Below are 24,547 nucleotides of genomic sequence, written 5' to 3' on the forward strand. Positions count from 1 at the left end.
TATCAATTCTATTAAATAAATACAATCAAAAAGAAATTGAAAATCGATAAAATTAAGCAAGCCTGTTCAGCGATCCGGGTCTCTCCTGTCTTCAGACAACGATGCGAGCACCATCCAGCTCTGAAGGGAGAGTGAAGTGACAGTTGGAGCTGACCTGTGACAGTTGGAGCTGACCTCAAGTCACATGACCTCACCTCAGGTGCAGCCTGTTGCTATGGATCATTCTTCTTAGTGATCAGATGATTGGACTTAATAAATAAAAAAATATATACAGTACATATATTGTATATTTTATATATAGCTATATCTATCTACAGTATAACATTTTTTTTCCTCTTAGCTTTGGCTAGGGGAGTATACTACCTATCAATCTATATACAGTACTATATATATATATACACACTTTTTTTTGTCTATTTTATTTCCCCCTAGGCTAGGGGAATATTTTATATATATATATATATATATATATATATATATATTTATTTATTTACTTATTTTCCCTTAGGTAGGATTGGACCTAATAAATAAAAATACATGTAGAGTACATCTATCTATCTATATACAGTACTATATATATATATATATATATATATATATATATATATATACTGTATATACACACACTGTATTTACTGGCGTATAAGACTACTTTTTATACTTAAAAATATACCCTAAAAATTGGGGGTTGTCTTATACGCGGAGTATAAAATGTGAACCTTGAGTTTGTTTGGGTCAAGCTGGCTGGATGTGTGGTAATACTGTACATACAGTATACTGTGCTGAACCAAGCTGGCTCAAAACAAATGTCCCTAAAACAGATTAATCTGTCAGCCCACTGGATGTGCGGTATATACAGTATACTGCGCTGAGCCAAGCGATTTCAAAACGTACCGGTACGTCCCTACTGTAATCAGCCCGCTGGATGCGTGTATGTACGGTAGCTGCAGCTACATACAGTATACACTGGGCAAATCACAGCGAGTGATGTATTCTACTAATGAATACAAAGCCTGCTCGGATTGGCTGAGTCAGAGAGGTGAGCTGATGATATCACAACCTCAGCCAATCCAAGCAGGCTTTGTATTCATTAGTAGAATACATCGCTTGCCGTGATTGGCCCAGCGTATACTGTATGTAGCCTCAGCTACTGTACATACACACATCCAGTGGTCTGATTACCATCTATATACCACACATCCAGCGGTCTGACAGATTAATCTGTCATAGGGACATTTGTTTTGAGCCAGATTGGCTCAGCGCGGTATACTGTATGTACATTACTGCACATCCAGCGGGCTGTATATCCATATGATGACTGTCTTACAAACGTATCACAAGATGTCATTCATGAACTTATGATGTCAGAGGATGAATATGAGGATTTTGAAGGATTTTAAGTACTGGCAAGTCATAACCATTTCAGTTAAAAAAATCTGATGTTTTTAAATGGTGTTGCCGGAAGGGGGGTAGTCTTATATGGCGAGTATAGCCCAAAACCTATGTTTTAGCTGGAAAATTAGGGGGTCGTCTTATACACCCAGTCGCCTTATACGCCGGAAAATACGGTAACTCAATGGTATGCCACACCAGATGGGCTGAAGAGATGGTTTCCACAAGCCTCAGATTTGTGTTGGAGATGTGGGTCAGCTAAAGGTACCATGCTTCATATTTGTTGGCAATGTCCGCAGATCGAAATCTTCTGGGAAAAGGTTTGCGAGTTAATTTACACTATCACAGATACAGCAATGAAACTGACCCCTGAATGTTGCCTCTTACACATATCTACATGCTCGTTTAGACCATACAATCACTCACTAGTGAGACACCTCCTAAATGCAGCGAAGACCTTAATCCCCAGGTATTGGAAAACTACTTACACCCCTTCAATTCAAGACTGGATATGAGAAGTTGACACTATTCAAGAAATGGAGATGACATTAACTATGTCAGACGACAAGGTTAACAGTTTTCATAAATTGTGGTCAAACTGGTATAGTTTCACCTTCTCATAATACATTGATGAATGTGTAATCCATTTCTTAAAAATACTGTTTATGACATAATGATAAGATGAGAGGTTGCTACATGTAGACTTGGACTTACAATTTGTGTTCTACTTCTGTTCCTTTCTCTTTTCTTTGGGGTTTGTATTATAACTCTGTCTAACCTAGAAACTCATAAGTCTGACTTTCGAGTTTTTCTTTAGCATATTAACGAGTGTGATTGTAAAAATGACATTTGTTGAAACATATAACGTGTACTTGTTAACCTATGCTTTAATATCATCTGTATATTATTTCCAATTTACTTTTTGGTTTGAATATGTAACATTATTCTATAAATAAACTTCAACTGTTTAAAAAAAAATAGATTTCTGGGAAAATCAGTGAGCCACTCACACAAGCAGGAAGTTAAATGTTATTATGTGTTTTGTACCTCAGCTGTGTACAGAACTCCTTCAGGTTGCCATATTGCATTTATTTGTTTTTTTAGAAAGAAAGCAGCACATATTGGAAAGGAAATATAATTTTAATAGCATTAAATTACAATATGGCTTGTGTAGTAATTGTATATGCTGTTATTTTTTTATTTGCTATATTTTGTTCCCACAAAATTAGAGTTACCCTATAAGATCATTTGACTTATGACAAGTCTTCTTTAACGGGAAATTATATTTCTTTTGTGTCAATTGTATTTAAACTTAAATTGGATATTGGAAGTTTAAAAATCATTATGTCTATCTTCTACTACTGTATGTATATATTTTATTTTTGGGTAATTTTTTCTAAATCAAGGACATTTAACTTTAAATTACTGGAAATCTTAGTAGATGTTGGCATTGCTCCAGTTATGTTTTCAATTACCTTTAATCATGTTTTCTCTGGTTCTTTTACTATAATGCAAATATATTTTTAATATAATCACAAATATGATGTGATCATGTTATTGATTCTCTTTTCAGCTTGCATAACTTGATTTTGAAAATAGAGGACTGTAATTTTTCTTCTAACTGTGTTCAATGAAAAAAATCTTTATCTCTTACAGCATAACTAATCAGTTAAGAAAATAAGAATAGTTACAACTAAAAAGTGCATCGCCTGGAACTGAGCGAAGCTAAGGGGAGGGTCAGCATGGCTGGGGCTTGCAGATGAGGTGGAAATTTTAATAGGGGTGGGAGTATATTCATTAGGTATGGGTGGTTGCTCACCTGATTGGAGTATTTGAGTGAAGAGGGTGGTCTTTCCAGGATGAGGAGAGGGGTTGGGACTTGTCGGGTGTCAGTTGGAGCTTGTGCCAGCACAGGTGACGTTTTTTCAGTCACTTGTCCGTTACCTGAAAAAACAAATAGGCCATGGTTGATTTGGATGCGATGGTCTCCCAATTGCGGGTGGCAGCAGAAGCGAATGGCTCTGCGTGGCTGCATGCAAAATTGTCTGACCTGCTGCAAGCACCCAGGCCAGTATCACCAGACCCCTCTCCTCGGCGCCCATGTGCCTCCGGTGAGCTTCAGCCCAGATGAGACAGCGTGGGTTCGGCGCCATTCTGGGAGCCCCTTCAGTCCTGGATTTGTCCTGTTAGGGCCGTTGGGGGGTTTCTCAGGTTGAGACCTGATCTTCCTGGATTTTTCTTTCTGCATGAGAATGGGACAGCACTGTCTCATTTCCAATTTGGGGCGGTGTTTAAACAGTGTTTGCAGTCTGCTGGGTTGAGTACGGAGCACTACTTGTCTCATTCTTTTCGCATTGGGGCAGATAGAGATGCTGCCTGGTGGGGTTTGGGTTGATCGAGTCACTCAACGCATTGGGCGTTGGGATTCGGCTAGGTTCTGCTTATACGTGCATCCTCAGCTATTGTGATGGGTGGGTGATGTGCTTTGTTGGGATGGGTTCTGCCTTGTGGGTACCTGTTACCGTCCATTCCTTGTAATTTTGTTTTCTGTGTTATGTGTTTGGGGGTGAGTGTTGAGGGTGTTATACCTCCCCCCTCCCTCTTTTTGTTTTCCTTGCAGGTTCTGACGTCTGTTTGGTGTGGATCCTGGGCCATTCTTATGTCTTTTGGGGGGGTAGGCGGGTGGAAGTTCAGGAGGAGGGGTGGCAATTGGGTTTTTCTTGGAGTGAGACCAGGTTTTGTTGGCTTGGTGTGCCTGGGATGTTGTGGTCCAGGGTGGTACCTGAGATCAGTCATTATTCCTGGTTAGACAGGCCTCCGGATGTTCTTGTTTTCCATGTGGGCGGCAATGACCTTGCGCTCTATGCGGGAGCTGATCTGGGACATTATAAATTTGATTTTTTGCGCCTTTGGTCAGTCTTCCTGTAGACTGTTATGGTCTGGTCAGACATGGTGGAGCATTCTTCTTGGCGCCCTCTTGCTTGGTTGAAAAACTCAACAGGGCCTGGATAAAAGTAAACAGGGAGGTGGTGCACTTTTTTGTGCGGAATGGAGGCCTACCAGTCCGTCATCGTGATTTGAAGGAGTCTTGGCGGTTTTTGCAGGCGGATGGTATGCACCTCAACACTGTTGGCATTGATTTATGGTCGTTGGTCCTCCAAGATGGTATCCAGCGGGTGTTGCGGGTTTGGAGGGCTATACGAGTGTAAGGGTTCAAACTCGTGTGCTGTGGCAGGGGTCTCTGGGTCTTTGAAGGCAGTGCTGGAATGACAATTTTGTGGATTATGGGTTGGGCCCATCGTAGGTATGGGTATTCCTTCCCAATTATAAGGTTACGTTGGTAAGGTTGTAGTTAATGGGCTGTATCTGGGACTACGTAGCTGTAGTATTATCCCCGAGGCGGTGTAGCAGTGGCTGGGGGCCTTTTTCATTGGGTGTCAGATACAGCCAAGTTATTTGATGTGATTAGCAGTGCCTTTGAAGATATTGGACCCGGTTGGGATTATTACTGTCAGTTAATACACTGATTGTACTGTATGAAGTGTTATGTAATAGTTATGTTAAATTAATGGGCTGCTATGGCCGTTTTTGACACCAAAAAAAGGAGTCGTGAGGTTATTTCAGGTGGAAGAAGGTTGAGGGGGTGGTTGTTTTATTATTTAGGTGGTAAGTATTAGCCTCGATATTCTGCATGTCCCTCTGTCGGGAGTAATACTGTCACTTGCTAACTTTAGCATAATGGTAGAGAGTTAAACCAGTGCAAATCTTGAACTTATAAGAACTAAGAACTCAAATTAGTCGTATCAGTGTCAGATTTCTTTTTTGGAACTGTGGACTTATGCCCATATATAGCAGAGTAGCAGAGGCCACTCTTTCCTGTATAGACAATAGCCACCATTATTTTCATCAACAGAAACATTTATTGCATATCAACTTAAAGTATAAAAAGTGTGTGTATATGAAAAAAAACCCCACAATATATTTTTTGTAAGCGATCACATGACCTCTGTTCTCTGACACATAAGGGGCTTGTGGGGGTGGAGACTGCAGGGCAGAAAAAAATTAGTATACTGATCTTTCCAGTGAATGCCTGTGTAGTGGGAAGTGTTAGCACACATCCAACCATTGGAGGACCGACATGCTGTGCTCCCAGCACAGCCAGAAAACTGACCACTCTGGAATGGATGAGGTTCTATGCCTAGCGTGGTCAGGTTGAAATAGGAAATCAAGGGGACTGGCAGGATCAACTGGTATTTCACACAAAGGAAGTTCAATGATTTCAGTGAGCTGCAAATGAGGTTATTCCCAACAAGAGGTTTAATCTCTCAGAAGCAAAGATATTTAAACCTCAACTCCTGGCTACATTTTTAATCTTTTAAAATGGTCCCCCAGGGGGTGGAGCCAGCTCTCGAGCGTGATGGCAGCTTGAAAGCTGGAAAGCTCTGCACATGCTATGGATACCGGAGCACATAACGACACCTCTGAGCATTGCTGACAGCCCAGCAAGACAGCACTACACCTGTTGCATCACAGCTGACATGTCTCACAAGAGGAAAGAGCACAAAAAGCTAGGAAAGCTCACAGATTTCTTCCCTCCACCGAGCAGACTAGGAAACCAAGATAGTGGCGGCCGTGGCTCTGCGGCTCCCTCACACAGCGCGGCTTCCACAAACGGAGGTGCGCACAGACAGAGCTCCTCTTCTAAATCTGGGAACTCATCCAAATCCTCCTCAGGTCCAGAAAAATCGAAGCAGAGGCTCCAACAACACCAGCAGTCTCCAGTAGCCACTGAGGTAAGTATGAGTATGAGACTTTCTCACTGAGGCTGGGTTCACATATATGCGGTGTGGTATATCACATGTGATTTGCACAGGAACCGCACCGCATTCCTGTGTAAATCACATGCGAATTGTGTGCGGTGCGATTGGAGCAATAGATTTTCTATGGTTCAAATCACACCGCATCCGCACCCGCACCAAAAAGGTGCAGGGCCCTTTTTTTGGTCCGCACTAGAATCGGATCGCATGGGTATTTACACCCATGTGATCCGATTCTGCACATTGCACCGCATTTTGTGGACCGATTTTGGGGTGTTGTTAACATACACACTTGCAGCAGTTCGCATGAACAGGGTGCGATTCTGATGCGGTGTGGAATTCTCACAGAAAACGATGCAAATTACGCACCGCATCAGTGTGAACCCAGGCTAAATGGCACTAGAGAACTACAAGACTCCATATTGGACTTTCCCACTAATAACACTCCTGTGCTTGACTCCACACTGAAAGATATGTTCGTATCCCTGAGAAGCTCTATACACTCTGATATAATGTTTCTAGTACATCAATTCAAGACAGAAATCCATGAAGTAGGTGATAGAGTCACACACATAGAAAATAAGATGGGAGTTCACAGCCACATTTAATGATCTTGTAGATTCTCATAATGACAGAGAAGATAACTTGTCATGGATTAAAGATAAACTAGCTGACCTGGAGGATCATTCCAGACAAAATAATGTTAAATCAGGGGTATTCTGGAATTGATCCGTCCATCTGAACTAAACCAAAGAGGAATAGATTATAGACAGGATTCACAGAATTGCCAAAACAGCCCATGTACCACAGCAAGTCCCAAGAGACACCATTGCGAGCATACATCTATCATGTGAAAGAGTGCTTAATGGCACTGACAAGACACCCAAATAAACTACCCTTTTGCCTACAAGGAATCTCTATCTTTACTGACCTGTCTGCCCATACCCTGCAAAAAAGGAGGAACATGGCTACCATTACCAAACCACTCAGGAATCATAACATTTCATATAGCTGGAGCTACCCAGCCAAACTACCGATCACAAAAGGAGATGAATCTGTCACAATCACTTATATTAAAGAAGGCCTCCAACTATTAAGAGAATGGCATATCCTGGAAGAAGAATGCAATCGAGGAGACAGATCCCCATCTGACACTCAGAAAGAAACTGCCATCTACCGATGAGGAAGGCTGAAAAGCTTTTGCCTTGATTAAACCAACATCCAACAAATAAGCTGTTGTAGTACATGCTGGTGCTAGTTCTATGTTATACCCCCAGTGCATAGTGGTAATACTGCCGCTCAGATTCTGTACAGAATAGTTTTTTTTAATCTACACCAAATTGTAAATAACACTCTAAGCAGTGAGAATCACACTGGGAGTGTTTTGATTACAATTTTTGAATTTCAGTTTCTTTTTTTTTTCCAGCTTGAGGGCCCGATATTAGATTTTTAGGTGGACTGCCTGTAAATTTACAGTGTCACTGTCTGTTTCAGAGTCCCTATTTGAACTGTTTTCTGTTCACTAGGATAGACCTCCAAGCAGATGTACCTGGGATCAGCATGTTGTAATGATCCTTTTACATTAAAAATAATCTTCTGCCAAAAGATTAAGATGCAAGTCACTATTATGTCCTTCAACATTAAGGGTTTGAATAGCCCGACTAAAAGGAGTATGCTGTGGAGACAGGCACACACCCATAAAGTAGACATTTTATGTTTACAAGAGACACATTTTCCACATCAAAATCTCCTAATTTTACAAATAGAAATTTCCCTCACATGTTTCATTCTAAGGCTCAATAAAAAAAAATGGAGTTCTGATAGCTGTAAAAAACACAGTTACCTTCAAACTTCTTCCCAAAGTAAAAGATAATGCAGGTCACTACATTGCCATGGCCTTGAAATAAACAATGCCATATACACCTTAATTAACATGTATCTCCTTAATTCTAGGCCTCTTAATTTTTTGAAACGTGGAAAAAACTCTCCAAGATAACACAAGGTCATGTCATCCTATGTGCTGATTTTAACACTGTTCCCAACAAAGAGATGGACACTTCAGAACTGGCTCATGCTAGACACCAACGTTCCACTGTGGCATCATTCCTACCGAAGTCAAAACTGAGCGGACTGACAACTCATGGGGCCCCTGGGCAATAGGGGATCATGGGGCCCTTGTGTCCTCACCCACATTCAAACCACACCCAAAAAAGCATATGAAAGGTACTAGGGGCATCTCATGGGGCCCCCTACTGACCCTGGGCCCTCGTGCAGTGCCCGATTGGCCAAATGGTCAGTATGCCCCTGGTCACAACTATACAATGTATAGAGGTGGCAACACTCCACGGAAAAGGATTTTACTTTATTCTCACAAGTACATCATACTCATTCACAAACTGATTTCTTCCTAGTTGATAAGTTTGTTCTTCAAAATATTCAGAAATCAAAGATCCACACTATAATGTGGTTGGATCATGCTCTGATCTCCATCAGAGTGGAAGGGAATCGCACCGAGACTAAAGCAAATAGATGGTGCAATGATATTTACTTAATGTCTATACCAGAACATAAAACCAAAATTGCTGCAGTCATCACTGCAGGACTGTGGCAGACATTCTGACACTGGGGGGAACTGACTTGGTGTCACTGACATCCTCAGTGACACCAATACAGTGATCAGTGCTAAAAAAAAAAAGCACTGACACTGTACTAATGGCACTGGGCAGGAAGGGGTTAACATGAGGGGCAATCAAAGAGTTAACCATGTGCAGGGAGTGTTTTACTAGGGGGCAGTGTGTTGCTGCTTCACTGTAAGCACACTGCTCTGGATGGCTGTGCTATGCACAGCCATCCAAAGCAGTATGCCAAAGCCGACAGGGAGGAGGACTGTTAGTAAACAAAACGTCGGAAATCACTGGGCACCAGCGAGTAATTACCGGCTGGGACCCGGTGATTGACAGCCGTGAATGGTGGCACGGGTAGGGTGCGCGCACAGCTCTCGTGCGCCCCCTACCCGGATATGTAAAATCATGTACAGTATATATACATGATTTTGCGCACCTGTGCCGCCCTGTAGCAGTATTTCTGCTATAGAGCGGTCGGGAAGCAGTTAAATGCCACCAAAAGAAAGCTCTATTTGTGTGAAAAAATTATAAAAATGTCATATGAGTACAGTGTTGCATGACTGCACAATTGTCATTCAAAGTGTGACAGCACTGAAAGCTGAAAATAGGCCTGGGCTGGAAGGGAGTAAAAGTGCCCAATAGGCAAGTGGTTAATTCCATACACTACATTTAAATTGTGGGAGCATCATGGTTATCAGACATCACAGAAAACCATAAATTACTTCATTTCGATTCGTTAGCAACAAAATATAACCTACCCAGTGGGGAATATTTAATTTATGCTAAACAAGCCTCCTGCCTTTCACACTCAATAACTCCACCAGTAATCTTAGCTGAAACTGTCAGAGCTCACTGTATTCTCACACAGTTAAAATAGGGGGAATTTCCCTCTTCTACTATCTTTTACATTCCAAAATGGAATTCTCTAAAACATTACAACTATACAAGTAGGAGAAAGAGTTGGCACACAATCTCTGATAAATAATGGAAATCTGCAATAGCAAATAATTCCCAACATTCTTTTTGTACTAATAATTGGGAAATTGCTCAAAAAATACATCTAAGGTGGTACCTTACTCCATACTCCGTCTCCAAAATGTTCGGCTCAAACAACTAACATTTCTTGGAGAGGTTGCGGACAGGTAGGCACACTTCTTCATATGTTATGGTCATGTTCAGACATCCGTTGTTTTGGAACAAAGTGTTTACATATGTATCACATGTGACAGGAATTTTAGTGAAACCCAACGCAGCACAAGCCCTATTAATCATAGGAATTGATAAATTCCCACTAGACCTTAGACCTGTGGCAGGGGTCTCAAAACAAAGGGCCAGTTTACTGACCTTCAGACGTGGGGGGGGGGGCCAGACTGTGGCCATTGGGAGTAGAAAAGGTCCCTGGGAATAAACAATGCCAGATCGTTCATGTCAGGAATAGTGCCCCATCATTGGTGCCACTGGGCCCCATTGTTGGTGTCATTGGGATGAATGTTACCCCATCATTGGTGTCATTGGCCCCCATTGTTGGTGTCATTGGGAACAATTGTGCCCCTTCATTGGTGTCAGTGGTGGTGGTGGGAATATTTCCCATTGTTGGTTTCAGTGGAAGAAAATAGTGCCCCATGGACCAGATAAAAGCATGTAAAGGGTTGCATCTGGCCCCCGGGCTGCAGTTTGGACACCACTGACCTATTGTAATGAATTTGATAAGAGCCATGGCGAGTATTTTGAAGATCTCTTTTGTTTCCACAAGTTTTTGAAAAATGAAGAAAGAAAACGAAAACTTATTTTTATTTTATTTTTTTATTTTTCAGAACCTTGTGAGGAAAAAAAGAGATCTGCAAAATACACACTATACCTTTTATTAAATTCCTTGAGGTGTCTACTTTCCAAAAAGTGGGGGGGGGGGTTGTTGCTATCCTGACATTTCAGGGCCTCCGAAACTGATAGGTAGAGAGGAAGTGAAATGAGGGAGTTACACACCTTCAGGCTTTCAAAGGGGTCATTGGATTTTGGGCTCCTGTATGTGGCTAGGCTCCCAAAAAGTCTCAAACATGTGGAATCCACATACTCAGTAGAAGTAACAGAATGTATCTTGGGGCGTAATTCCACATATACCCATGGCATGCTTGAGCAATGTATAATTTTAAGTGACAACTTTAAGTAAAATAAAATTGTAATTTTCAAAAAGCTTGTGGTAAAAAATAAAGCATTCCATTGACTCAACATGCCTCTCAGCAAATAGTATGGGGTGTCTACTTTCCAAAAAGTGGTCATTTGTGGGGGATTGTACTATCCTGGAATTTCAGAGCCTCCGAAACTGATAGGTAGTGAGGAAGTGAAATGAGGAATTTACGCACTTTCAGGCTTTCAAAGTGGTCACTGGATTTTGGCTCCTGTATGCAGCTCCCAAAAAGTCTCAAATGTGGTATCCCCATATGTAGGAGAAGTGGCAGAATATATTTTGAGGTGTAATTCCAAATATACCCATGGCATGTGTGAGCAATGTACCATTTAAATGATAACTTTGTGTAAAGAAAAAAAAAAAACGTGAAAAAAAATAAATCTTCTATGGACTCAACATGCCTTTCAGCAAATAACTTAGGGAGTCTACTATCCACAAATGGTTCATTTGGGAGTGTTTGTACTGCCCTGGCATTTTATCACCTCAAGAAATGTGATAGGCATAGAAAGTGTAAATTTCAGTATCTATACCATAGTCTATAGATGCTAAAACATTTGCACAAACCAATTAATATACACTTATTGGGATTTTTTACCAAAGACATGTAGCATAATACACTTTGGCTTAAATTTATGAGGAAATTTGAGTTTATTGGATTTTTTTTATAACAGAAATGAGAAAATATTGTTTTTTTTTTCAAAATTTTCAGTCTTTTTTTGTTTATAGCGCAAAAAATTAAAAACATAGAGGTGATCAAATACCACCAAGAGAAAGCTCTATTTATTGGTAAACAAATAACATAAACTTCATTTATGTGCAGCAGTGCATGACCACACAATTGTCAGTGAAACTAGTGCAGCACCGTATAGCAAAAAATGGCGTAAATTCCATTATCTATACCATAGTTTGTAGATGCTATAAGTTCCACATAAACCAGTTAATATACACGTATTGGTTTTTTTTTCCATTACCAGTTGAAATAGCGCAGCGGCGAATAGCAAAACATGGCCTGGTCAGGAAGGGGGGTAAATCTTCCGGAGGGTAAACGGTTAAGTCATTTCATACCATTGCATTGCCGTGATGTGCGCTGGAAAAAGTGCTATGTCCAAGATTACTTAACCTGGTGACATTTGCAAATGTTTGAACATGTTCTAGCTGTGTTTTGCAATGTCTAGTTTTTTTATTTAGCAGAGTATGCACAATAGGGAATATTGGTGTATATTGTTCTTCATCTAATTACTGCTTTTATATGCCCCATTGATTACAGATGGGGTTGTACACCTTTCAGTATTTCCATTATATTTAGTATTTAGTAGAGTATGCTTTTGTTGAGCTGAGATTAAAGTTCCTTTGTGTCTAGATAGTATTTTTTTATGTATAAGGTGACATTGTAGCAAGTTGGTTATAAAATCAAATGCCACAATGCTAATACTAAAATATGACTTTTCAATTAAGATTCAATAGTATTAAAGCCTGATGCTATTCTTACTGTTCAGGAAGTATGATTCATATTTTGTATGCTTTACAACACTATTATTGTTTATGTATCAATATATTACAACATCTCTTTATTGATCTGAGATACTGGGATTTAGAAGGGCAGAAGGAAATTCAATGAAAAGTGATTAGAGATGAGCGAATCGAAGTATCCGAAGTGGAATTCGAGTCGAATTTCGGAAAAATTTCGATTCGTGCCGAATCCGAAAAACAGCCTAATTCGGACGCGCGAATCGAAATTTTTCCGAAAATGGCGGCTGACATGTGCGGCGACGGAGCGGGGATGTCGGGGAAGGCGCGCAGACAAGGCGCGCTGCCCCATAATGCATTCCTCAACGACATGTGATCGCATCAGCCAATCAGCAGCCAGCCAGCCAGCACTGTGTAATGGTCGAGGTATATATAGCGGCCATTTTGGAAATCTTCATTTGCCTGCAGTCATTGAACAGAGGCAGACCGCTCTGTACTAGGGACAGGGACAGAGTTAGGGCCACAGAAACGAGAATTGGGGACAGAGAGAAGTTACTTAGGGACAGAGAACCATTACTCAGGGACACAGACTTGTTAATGAGGGCCACAGAATCGTTATTTAGGGACAAAGAAACGCTAGTTAGGGCCACAGAATTCATACTCAGGGACAGACAGAATTGTTACTCAGTGCCAGAGAATTGTTACTTAGGGCCACAGAAACGTTATTAGGGCCACAGAATTTTTACTCAGGGACAGACAGAATTGTTACTGAGTGCCAGAGAATTGTTACTCAGGGACAGACAGAATTGTTACTGAGTGCCAGAGAATTCTTACTCAGGGCCACAGAATTCATTCTCAGGGACAGACAGAATTGTTACTCAGGGACAGACAGAATTGTTACTGAGTGCCAGAGAATTGTTACTCAGGGACAGACAGAATTGTTACTGAGTGCCAGAGAATTGTTACTCAGGGACAGACAGAATTGTTACTGAGTGCCAGAGAATTGTTACTCAGGGACAGACAGAATTGTTACTGAGTGCCAGAGAATTGTTACTCTCACAGACACAAAATTGTTACTTGCACAGACACAGAATTGTTACTTGCACAGACACACAATTGTTACTCAGGGCCACAGAATTCATACTCAGGGACAGACAGAATTGTTACTGAGTGCCAGAGAATTCTTACTCAGGGCCACAGAATTCATACTCAGGGACAGACAGAATTGTTACTCAGGGACAGACAGAATTGTTACTGAGTGCCAGAGAATTGTTACTCAGGGACAGACAGAATTGTTACTGAGTGCCAGAGAATTGTTACTCAGGGACAGACAGAATTGTTACTGAGTGCCAGAGAATTGTTACTCTCACAGACACAAAATTGTTACTTGCACAGACACAGAATTGTTACTCGCACAGAGACAGAATTGTTACTCAGGGCCACAGAATTCATACTCAGGGACAGACAGAATTGTTACTGAGTGCCAGAGAATTGTTACTCAGGGACAGACAGAATTGTTACTGAGTGCCAGAGAATTGTTACTCTCACAGACACAAAATTGTTACTTGCACAGACACAGAATTGTTACTTGCACAGACACACAATTGTTACTCAGGGCCACAGAATTCATACTCAGGGACAGACAGAATTGTTACTGAGTGCCAGAGAATTCTTACTCAGGGCCACAGAATTCATACTCAGGGACAGACAGAATTGTTACTCAGGGACAGACAGAATTGTTACTGAGTGCCAGAGAATTGTTACTCAGGGACAGACAGAATTGTTACTGAGTGCCAGAGAATTGTTACTCTCACAGACACAAAATTGTTACTTGCACAGACACAGAATTGTTACTTGCACAGACACACAATTGTTACTCAGGGCCACAGAATTCATACTCAGGGACAGACAGAATTGTTACTGAGTGCCAGAGAATTGTTACTCAGGGACAGACAGAATTGTTACTGAGTGCCAGAGAATTGTTACTCTCACAGACACAAAATTGTTACTTGCACAGACACAGAATTGTTACTCGCACAGAGACAGAATTGTTACTCAGGGCCACAGAATTCATACTCAGGGACAGACAGAATTGTTACTGAGTGCCAGAGAATTGTTACTCAGGGAAGACAGAATTGTTACTGAGTGCCATAGAATTGTTACTCAGGGACAGACAGAATTGTTACTGAGTGCCAGAGAATTGTTACTCTCACAGACACAAAATTGTTACTTGCACAGACACAGAATTGTTACTCGCACAGAGACAGAATTGTTACTCAGGGCCACAGAATTCATACTCAGGGACAGACAGAATTGTTACTGAGTGCCAGAGAATTGTTACTCAGGGACAGACAGAATTGTTACTGAGTGCCAGAGAATTGTTACTCTCACAGACACAAAATTGTTACTTGCACAGACACAGAATTGTTACTTGCACAGACACACAATTGTTACTGAGTGCCAGAGAATTGTTACTCAGGGACAGACAGAATTGTTACTGAGTGCCAGAGAATTGTTACTCAGGGACAGACAGAATTGTTACTGAGTGCCAGAGAATTGTTACTCAGGGACAGACAGAATTGTTACTGAGTGCCAGAGAATTGTTACTCTCACAGACACAAAATTGTTACTTGCACAGACACAGAATTGTTACTCGCACAGAGACAGAATTGTTACTCAGGGCCACAGAATTCATACTCAGGGACAGACAGAATTGTTACTGAGTGCCAGAGAATTGTTACTCAGGGACAGACAGAATTGTTACTGAGTGCCAGAGAATTGTTACTCTCACAGACACAAAATTGTTACTTGCACAGACACAGAATTGTTACTTGCACAGACACACAATTGTTACTCAGGGCCACAGAATTCATACTCAGGGACAGACAGAATTGTTACTGAGTGCCAGAGAATTGTTACTCAGGGACAGACAGAATTGTTACTGAGTGCCAGAGAATTGTTACTCTCACAGACACAAAATTGTTACTTGCACAGACACAGAATTGTTACTCGCACAGAGACAGAATTGTTACTCAGGGCCACAGAATTCATACTCAGGGACAGACAGAATTGTTACTGAGTGCCAGAGAATTGTTACTCAGGGAAGACAGAATTGTTACTGAGTGCCATAGAATTGTTACTCAGGGACAGACAGAATTGTTACTGAGTGCCAGAGAATTGTTACTCTCACAGACACAAAATTGTTACTTGCACAGACACAGAATTGTTACTCGCACAGAGACAGAATTGTTACTCAGGGCCACAGAATTCATACTCAGGGACAGACAGAATTGTTACTGAGTGCCAGAGAATTGTTACTCAGGGACAGACAGAATTGTTACTGAGTGCCAGAGAATTGTTACTCTCACAGACACAAAATTGTTACTTGCACAGACACAGAATTGTTACTTGCACAGACACACAATTGTTACTGAGTGCCAGAGAATTGTTACTCAGGGACAGACAGAATTGTTACTGAGTGCCAGAGAATTGTTACTCAGGGACAGACAGAATTGTTACTGAGTGCCAGAGAATTGTTACTCAGGGACAGACAGAATTGTTACTGAGTGCCAGAGAATTGTTACTCGCACAGACACAAAATTGTTACTTGCACAGACACAGAATTGTTACTCGCACAGAGACAGAATTGTTACTCAGGGCCACAGAATTCATACTCAGGGACAGACAGAATTGTTACTGAGTGCCAGAGAATTGTTACTCAGGGACAGACAGAATTGTTACTGAGTGCCAGAGAATTGTTACTCTCACAGACACAAAATTGTTACTTGCACAGACACAGAATTGTTACTTGCACAGACACACAATTGTTACTCAGGGCCACAGAATTCATACTCAGGGACAGACAGAATTGTTACTGAGTGCCAGAGAATTCTTACTCAGGGCCACAGAATTCATACTCAGGGACAGACAGAATTGTTACTCAGGGACAGACAGAATTGTTACTGAGTGCCAGAGAATTGTTACTCAGGGACAGACAGAATTTTTACTGAGTGCCAGAGAATTGTTACTCTCACAGACACAAAATTGTTACTTGCACAGACACAGAATTGTTACTTGCACAGACACACAATTGTTACTCAGGGCCACAGAATTCATACTCAGGGACAGACAGAATTGTTACTGAGTGCCAGAGAATTCTTACTCAGGGCCACAGAATTCATACTCAGGGACAGACAGAATTGTTACTCAGGGACAGACAGAATTGTTACTGAGTGCCAGAGAATTGTTACTCAGGGACAGACAGAATTTTTACTGAGTGCCAGAGAATTGTTACTCTCACAGACACAAAATTGTTACTTGCACAGACACAGAATTGTTACTTGCACAGACACACAATTGTTACTCAGGGCCACAGAATTCATACTCAGGGACAGACAGAATTGTTACTGAGTGCCAGAGAATTGTTACTCAGGGACACCTAATCGTTGAATTAAATAGTATGTCAGACAACATGCAGAGGAGTGGCAGAGGAGGCAATGTTTTAGGAGCGAGCAGACGTGGCAGCAGAGGAAGGGGTCGAGGCAGCAGTATTCGCAGCCAGAGGCCAGTGCTCCCGGTGTCATCCAGCGGTCGTGTCTCCACCGACAACCCTGCCGTCATTGATTGGTTGGCTCGGTCGTCTTCCTCTTCCCAGGTCACCTCTGACACCTACAGCCAACGGTCGGTGGGTACGTCAGACACAACCGTTAGTTGGCATGGCCCGGGACCAAGCCCACTGAAATCACGTGTCCTCTACCTGCCCCTGTCCTTTGCTGTTCCCTCACCAAGCGAAGTATCGCATGCTGTGGGCTCAGCCCCACTGTACAGTGAGGAAGAGCTAACAGAGGGCGGTCAGGAACGGGGGGAGACATCGGCCTTTTCAGCAGCCAAGCGAACAAGTACTGGCGAGGAGAGTGGCTCGGTAGCCGGTCTAGAGACAGGTCTGTCTCCTGTCTCATGTGCCACTTTCAGGTCTCTTCACACTGCTGGTGTGTTTAATTTTTTGACATAGGGTGCAGGCAGATTACGGGCCTCACATAGCTGCTGCCAGGCCCCTAATCTGCCATGGGCCCCTATATACCGCCTCCTCATGCTGCTGCCAAGTCCAGAGTCTGTCATGGTCCCTGTACGGCCTCCCATTGCTGCTGTCTCCATCGCCACACTCTGCTGCCATGTGCCACTTTCAGGTCTCTTCACACTGCTGGTGTGTTAAATTTTTTGACATAGGGTGCTGCAAGATAACGGGCCTCACATAGCTGCTGCCAGTCCCCTAATCAGCCATGGGCCCCTATACCGCCTCCTCCTGCTGCTGCCAGGTCCAGAGTCTCTCATGCCATGTGCCACTTTCAGGTCTCTTCACACTGCTGGTGTGTTAAATTTTTTGACATAGGGTGCTGCAAGATAACGGGCCTCACATAGCTGCTGCCAGGCCCCTAATCTGCCATGGGCCCCTATATACCGCCTCCTCATGCTGCTGCCAAGTCCAGAGTCTGTCATGGTCCCTGTACGGCCTCCCATTGCTGCTGTCTCCATCGCCACACTCTGCTGCCATGTGCCACTTTCAGGTCTCTTCACACTGCTGGTGTGTTAAATTTTTTGACATAGGGTGCAGGCAGATTACGGGCCTCACATAGCTGCTGCCAGGCCCCTAATCTGCCATGGGCCCCTATATACCGCCTCCTCATGCTGCTGCCAAGTCTAGAGTCTGTCATGGGTCCCTGTACGGCCTCCCATTGCTGCTGTCTCCATCGCCACACTCTGCTGCCATGTGCCACTTTCAGGTCTCTTCACACTGCTGGTGTGTTAAATTTTTTGACATAGGGTGCAGGCAGATTACGGGCCTCACATAGCTGCTGCCAGGCCCCTAATCTGCCATGGGCCCCTATATACCGCCTCCTCCTGCTGCTGCCAGGTCCAGAGTCTCTCATGGGTCCCTGTACGGCCTCCCATTGCTGCTGTCTCCATCGCCACACTCTGCTGCCATGTGCCACTTTCAGGTCTCTTCACACTGCTGGTGTGTTAAATTTTTTGACATAGGGTGCAGGCAGATTACGGGCCTCACATAGCTGCTGCCAGGCCCCTAATCTGCCATGGGCCCCTATATACCACCTCCTCCTGCTGCTGCCAGGTCCAGAGTCTCTCATGGGTCCCTGTACGGCCTCCCATTGCTGCTGTCTCCATCGCCACACTCTGCTGCCATGTGCCACTTTCAGGTCTCTTCACACTGCTGGTGTGTTAAATTTTTTGACATAGGGTGCTGCAAGATAACGGGCCTCACATAGCTGCTGCCAGGCCCCTAATCTGCCATGGGCCCCTATATACCGCCTCCTCATGCTGCTGCCAAGTCCAGAGTCTGTCATGGTCCCTGTACGGCCTCCCATTGCTGCTGTCTCCATCGCCACACTCTGCTGCCATGTGCCACTTTCAGGTCTCTTCACACTGCTGGTGTGTTAAATTTTTTGACATAGGGTGCAGGCAGATTACGGGCCTCACATAGCTGCTGCCAGGCCCCTAATCTGCCATGGGCCCCTATATACCGCCTCCTCCTGCTGCTGCCAGGTCCAGAGTCTCTCATGGGTCCCTGTACGGCCTCCCATTGCTGCTGTCTCCATCGCCACACTCTGCTGCCATGTGCCACTTTCAGGTCTCTTCACACTGCTGGTGTGTTAAATTTTTTGACATAGGGTGCTGCAAGATAACGGGCCTCACATAGCTGCTGCCAGGCCCCTAATCTGCCATGGGCCCCTATATACCGCCTCCTCATGCTGCTGCCAAGTCCAGAGTCTGTCATGGTCCCTGTACGGCCTCCCATTGCTGCTGTCTCCATCGCCACACTCTGCTGCCATGTGCCACTTTCAGGTCTCTTCACACTGCTGGTGTGTTAAATTTTTTGACATAGGGTGCTGCAAGATAACGGGCCTCACATAGCTGCTGCCAGTCCCCTAATCAGCCATGGGCCCCTATACCGCCTCCTCCTGCTGCTGCCAGGTCCAGAGTCTCTCATGCCATGTGCCACTTTCAGGTCTCTTCACACTGCTGGTGTGTTAAATTTTTTGACATAGGGTGCTGCAAGATAACGGGCCTCACATAGCTGCTGCCAGGCCCCTAATCTGCCATGGGCCCCTATATACCGCCTCCTCATGCTGCTGCCAAGTCCAGAGTCTGTCATGGTCCCTGTACGGCCTCCCATTGCTGCTGTCTCCATCGCCACACTCTGCTGCCATGTGCCACTTTCAGGTCTCTTCACACTGCTGGTGTGTTAAATTTTTTGACATAGGGTGCTGCAAGATAACGGGCCTCACATAGCTGCTGCCAGGCCCCTAATCTGCCATGGGCCCCTATATACCGCCTCCTCATGCTGCTGCCAAGTCCAGAGTCTGTCATGGTCCCTGTACGGCCTCCCATTGCTGCTGTCTCCATCGCCACACTCTGCTGCCATGTGCCACTTTCAGGTCTCTTCACACTGCTGGTGTGTTAAATTTTTTGACATAGGGTGCAGGCAGATTACGGGCCTCACATAGCTGCTGCCAGGCCCCTAATCTGCCATGGGCCCCTATATACCGCCTCCTCCTGCTGCTGCCAGGTCCAGAGTCTCTCATGGGTCCCTGTACGGCCTCCCATTGCTGCTGTCTCCATCGCCACACTCTGCTGCCATGTGCCACTTTCAGGTCTCTTCACACTGCTGGTGTGTTAAATTTTTTGACATAGGGTGCTGCAAGATAACGGGCCTCACATAGCTGCTGCCAGGCCCCTAATCTGCCATGGGCCCCTATATACCGCCTCCTCATGCTGCTGCCAAGTCCAGAGTCTGTCATGGTCCCTGTACGGCCTCCCATTGCTGCTGTCTCCATCGCCACACTCTGCTGCCATGTGCCACTTTCAGGTCTCTTCACACTGCTGGTGTGTTAAATTTTTTGACATAGGGTGCTGCAAGATAACGGGCCTCACATAGCTGCTGCCAGTCCCCTAATCAGCCATGGGCCCCTATACCGCCTCCTCCTGCTGCTGCCAGGTCCAGAGTCTCTCATGCCATGTGCCACTTTCAGGTCTCTTCACACTGCTGGTGTGTTAAATTTTTTGACATAGGGTGCTGCAAGATAACGGGCCTCACATAGCTGCTGCCAGGCCCCTAATCTGCCATGGGCCCCTATATACCGCCTCCTCATGCTGCTGCCAAGTCCAGAGTCTGTCATGGTCCCTGTACGGCCTCCCATTGCTGCTGTCTCCATCGCCACACTCTGCTGCCATGTGCCACTTTCAGGTCTCTTCACACTGCTGGTGTGTTAAATTTTTTGACATAGGGTGCAGGCAGATTACGGGCCTCACATAGCTGCTGCCAGGCCCCTAATCTGCCATGGGCCCCTATATACCGCCTCCTCCTGCTGCTGCCAGGTCCAGAGTCTCTCATGGGTCCCTGTACGGCCTCCCATTGCTGCTGTCTCCATCGCCACACTCTGCTGCCATGTGCCACTTTCAGGTCTCTTCACACTGCTGGTGTGTTAAATTTTTTGACATAGGGTGCTGCAAGATAACGGGCCTCACATAGCTGCTGCCAGGCCCCTAATCTGCCATGGGCCCCTATATACCGCCTCCTCATGCTGCTGCCAAGTCCAGAGTCTGTCATGGTCCCTGTACGGCCTCCCATTGCTGCTGTCTCCATCGCCACACTCTGCTGCCATGTGCCACTTTCAGGTCTCTTCACACTGCTGGTGTGTTAAATTTTTTGACATAGGGTGCTGCAAGATAACGGGCCTCACATAGCTGCTGCCAGTCCCCTAATCAGCCATGGGCCCCTATACCGCCTCCTCCTGCTGCTGCCAGGTCCAGAGTCTCTCATGCCATGTGCCACTTTCAGGTCTCTTCACACTGCTGGTGTGTTAAATTTTTTGACATAGGGTGCTGCAAGATAACGGGCCTCACATAGCTGCTGCCAGGCCCCTAATCTGCCATGGGCCCCTATATACCGCCTCCTCATGCTGCTGCCAAGTCCAGAGTCTGTCATGGTCCCTGTACGGCCTCCCATTGCTGCTGTCTCCATCGCCACACTCTGCTGCCATGTGCCACTTTCAGGTCTCTTCACACTGCTGGTGTGTTAAATTTTTTGACATAGGGTGCAGGCAGATTACGGGCCTCACATAGCTGCTGCCAGGCCCCTAATCTGCCATGGGCCCCTATATACCGCCTCCTCATGCTGCTGCCAAGTCTAGAGTCTGTCATGGGTCCCTGTACGGCCTCCCATTGCTGCTGTCTCCATCGCCACACTCTGCTGCCATGTGCCACTTTCAGGTCTCTTCACACTGCTGGTGTGTTAAATTTTTTGACATAGGGTGCAGGCAGATTACGGGCCTCACATAGCTGCTGCCAGGCCCCTAATCTGCCATGGGCCCCTATATACCGCCTCCTCCTGCTGCTGCCAGGTCCAGAGTCTCTCATGGGTCCCTGTACGGCCTCCCATTGCTGCTGTCTCCATCGCCACACTCTGCTGCCATGTGCCACTTTCAGGTCTCTTCACACTGCTGGTGTGTTAAATTTTTTGACATAGGGTGCAGGCAGATTACGGGCCTCACATAGCTGCTGCCAGGCCCCTAATCTGCCATGGGCCCCTATATACCACCTCCTCCTGCTGCTGCCAGGTCCAGAGTCTCTCATGGGTCCCTGTACGGCCTCCCATTGCTGCTGTCTCCATCGCCACACTCTGCTGCCATGTGCCACTTTCAGGTCTCTTCACACTGCTGGTGTGTTAAATTTTTTGACATAGGGTGCTGCAAGATAACGGGCCTCACATAGCTGCTGCCAGGCCCCTAATCTGCCATGGGCCCCTATATACCGCCTCCTCATGCTGCTGCCAAGTCCAGAGTCTGTCATGGTCCCTGTACGGCCTCCCATTGCTGCTGTCTCCATCGCCACACTCTGCTGCCATGTGCCACTTTCAGGTCTCTTCACACTGCTGGTGTGTTAAATTTTTTGACATAGGGTGCAGGCAGATTACGGGCCTCACATAGCTGCTGCCAGGCCCCTAATCTGCCATGGGCCCCTATATACCGCCTCCTCCTGCTGCTGCCAGGTCCAGAGTCTCTCATGGGTCCCTGTACGGCCTCCCATTGCTGCTGTCTCCATCGCCACACTCTGCTGCCATGTGCCACTTTCAGGTCTCTTCACACTGCTGGTGTGTTAAATTTTTTGACATAGGGTGCTGCAAGATAACGGGCCTCACATAGCTGCTGCCAGGCCCCTAATCTGCCATGGGCCCCTATATACCGCCTCCTCATGCTGCTGCCAAGTCCAGAGTCTGTCATGGTCCCTGTACGGCCTCCCATTGCTGCTGTCTCCATCGCCACACTCTGCTGCCATGTGCCACTTTCAGGTCTCTTCACACTGCTGGTGTGTTAAATTTTTTGACATAGGGTGCAGGCAGATTACGGGCCTCACATAGCTGCTGCCAGGCCCCTAATCTGCCATGGGCCCCTATATACCGCCTCCTCCTGCTGCTGCCAGGTCCAGAGTCTCTCATGGGTCCCTGTACGGCCTCCCATTGCTGCTGTCTCCATCGCCACACTCTGCTGCCATGTGCCACTTTCAGGTCTCTTCACACTGCTGGTGTGTTAAATTTTTTGACATAGGGTGCTGCAAGATAACGGGCCTCACATAGCTGCTGCCAGGCCCCTAATCTGCCATGGGCCCCTATATACCGCCTCCTCATGCTGCTGCCAAGTCCAGAGTCTGTCATGGTCCCTGTACGGCCTCCCATTGCTGCTGTCTCCATCGCCACACTCTGCTGCCATGTGCCACTTTCAGGTCTCTTCACACTGCTGGTGTGTTAAATTTTTTGACATAGGGTGCTGCAAGATAACGGGCCTCACATAGCTGCTGCCAGTCCCCTAATCAGCCATGGGCCCCTATACCGCCTCCTCCTGCTGCTGCCAGGTCCAGAGTCTCTCATGCCATGTGCCACTTTCAGGTCTCTTCACACTGCTGGTGTGTTAAATTTTTTGACATAGGGTGCTGCAAGATAACGGGCCTCACATAGCTGCTGCCAGGCCCCTAATCTGCCATGGGCCCCTATATACCGCCTCCTCATGCTGCTGCCAAGTCCAGAGTCTGTCATGGTCCCTGTACGGCCTCCCATTGCTGCTGTCTCCATCGCCACACTCTGCTGCCATGTGCCACTTTCAGGTCTCTTCACACTGCTGGTGTGTTAAATTTTTTGACATAGGGTGCAGGCAGATTACGGGCCTCACATAGCTGCTGCCAGGCCCCTAATCTGCCATGGGCCCCTATATACCACCTCCTCCTGCTGCTGCCAGGTCCAGAGTCTCTCATGGGTCCCTGTACGGCCTCCCATTGCTGCTGTCTCCATCGCCACACTCTGCTGCCATGTGCCACTTTCAGGTCTCTTCACACTGCTGGTGTGTTAAATTTTTTGACATAGGGTGCTGCAAGATAACGGGCCTCACATAGCTGCTGCCAGGCCCCTAATCTGCCATGGGCCCCTATATACCGCCTCCTCATGCTGCTGCCAAGTCCAGAGTCTGTCATGGTCCCTGTACGGCCTCCCATTGCTGCTGTCTCCATCGCCACACTCTGCTGCCATGTGCCACTTTCAGGTCTCTTCACACTGCTGGTGTGTTAAATTTTTTGACATAGGGTGCTGCAAGATAACGGGCCTCACATAGCTGCTGCCAGGCCCCTAATCAGCCATGGGCCCCTATACCGCCTCCTCCTGCTGCTGCCAGGTCCAGAGTCTCTCATGCCATGTGCCACTTTCAGGTCTCTTCACACTGCTGGTGTGTTTAATTTTTTGACATAGGGTGCAGGCAGATTACGGGCCTCACATAGCTGCTGCCAGGCCCCTAATCTGCCATGGGCCCCTATATACCGCCTCCTCATGCTGCTGCCAAGTCTAGAGTCTCTCATGGGTCCCTGTACGGCCTCCCATTGCTGCTGTCTCCATCGCCACACTCTGCTGCCATGTGCCACTTTCAGGTCTCTTCACACTGCTGGTGTGTTAAATTTTTTGACATAGGGTGCTGGCAGATTACGGGCCTCCTATAGCTGCTGCCAGG

Source organism: Staurois parvus, unplaced genomic scaffold (genome assembly GCF_062004578.1).
Source record: "Staurois parvus isolate SC_StPar_1 unplaced genomic scaffold, SC_StPar_1.0 ptg000696l, whole genome shotgun sequence".
In the NCBI taxonomy this organism is placed as follows: Eukaryota; Metazoa; Chordata; class Amphibia; order Anura; family Ranidae; genus Staurois; species Staurois parvus.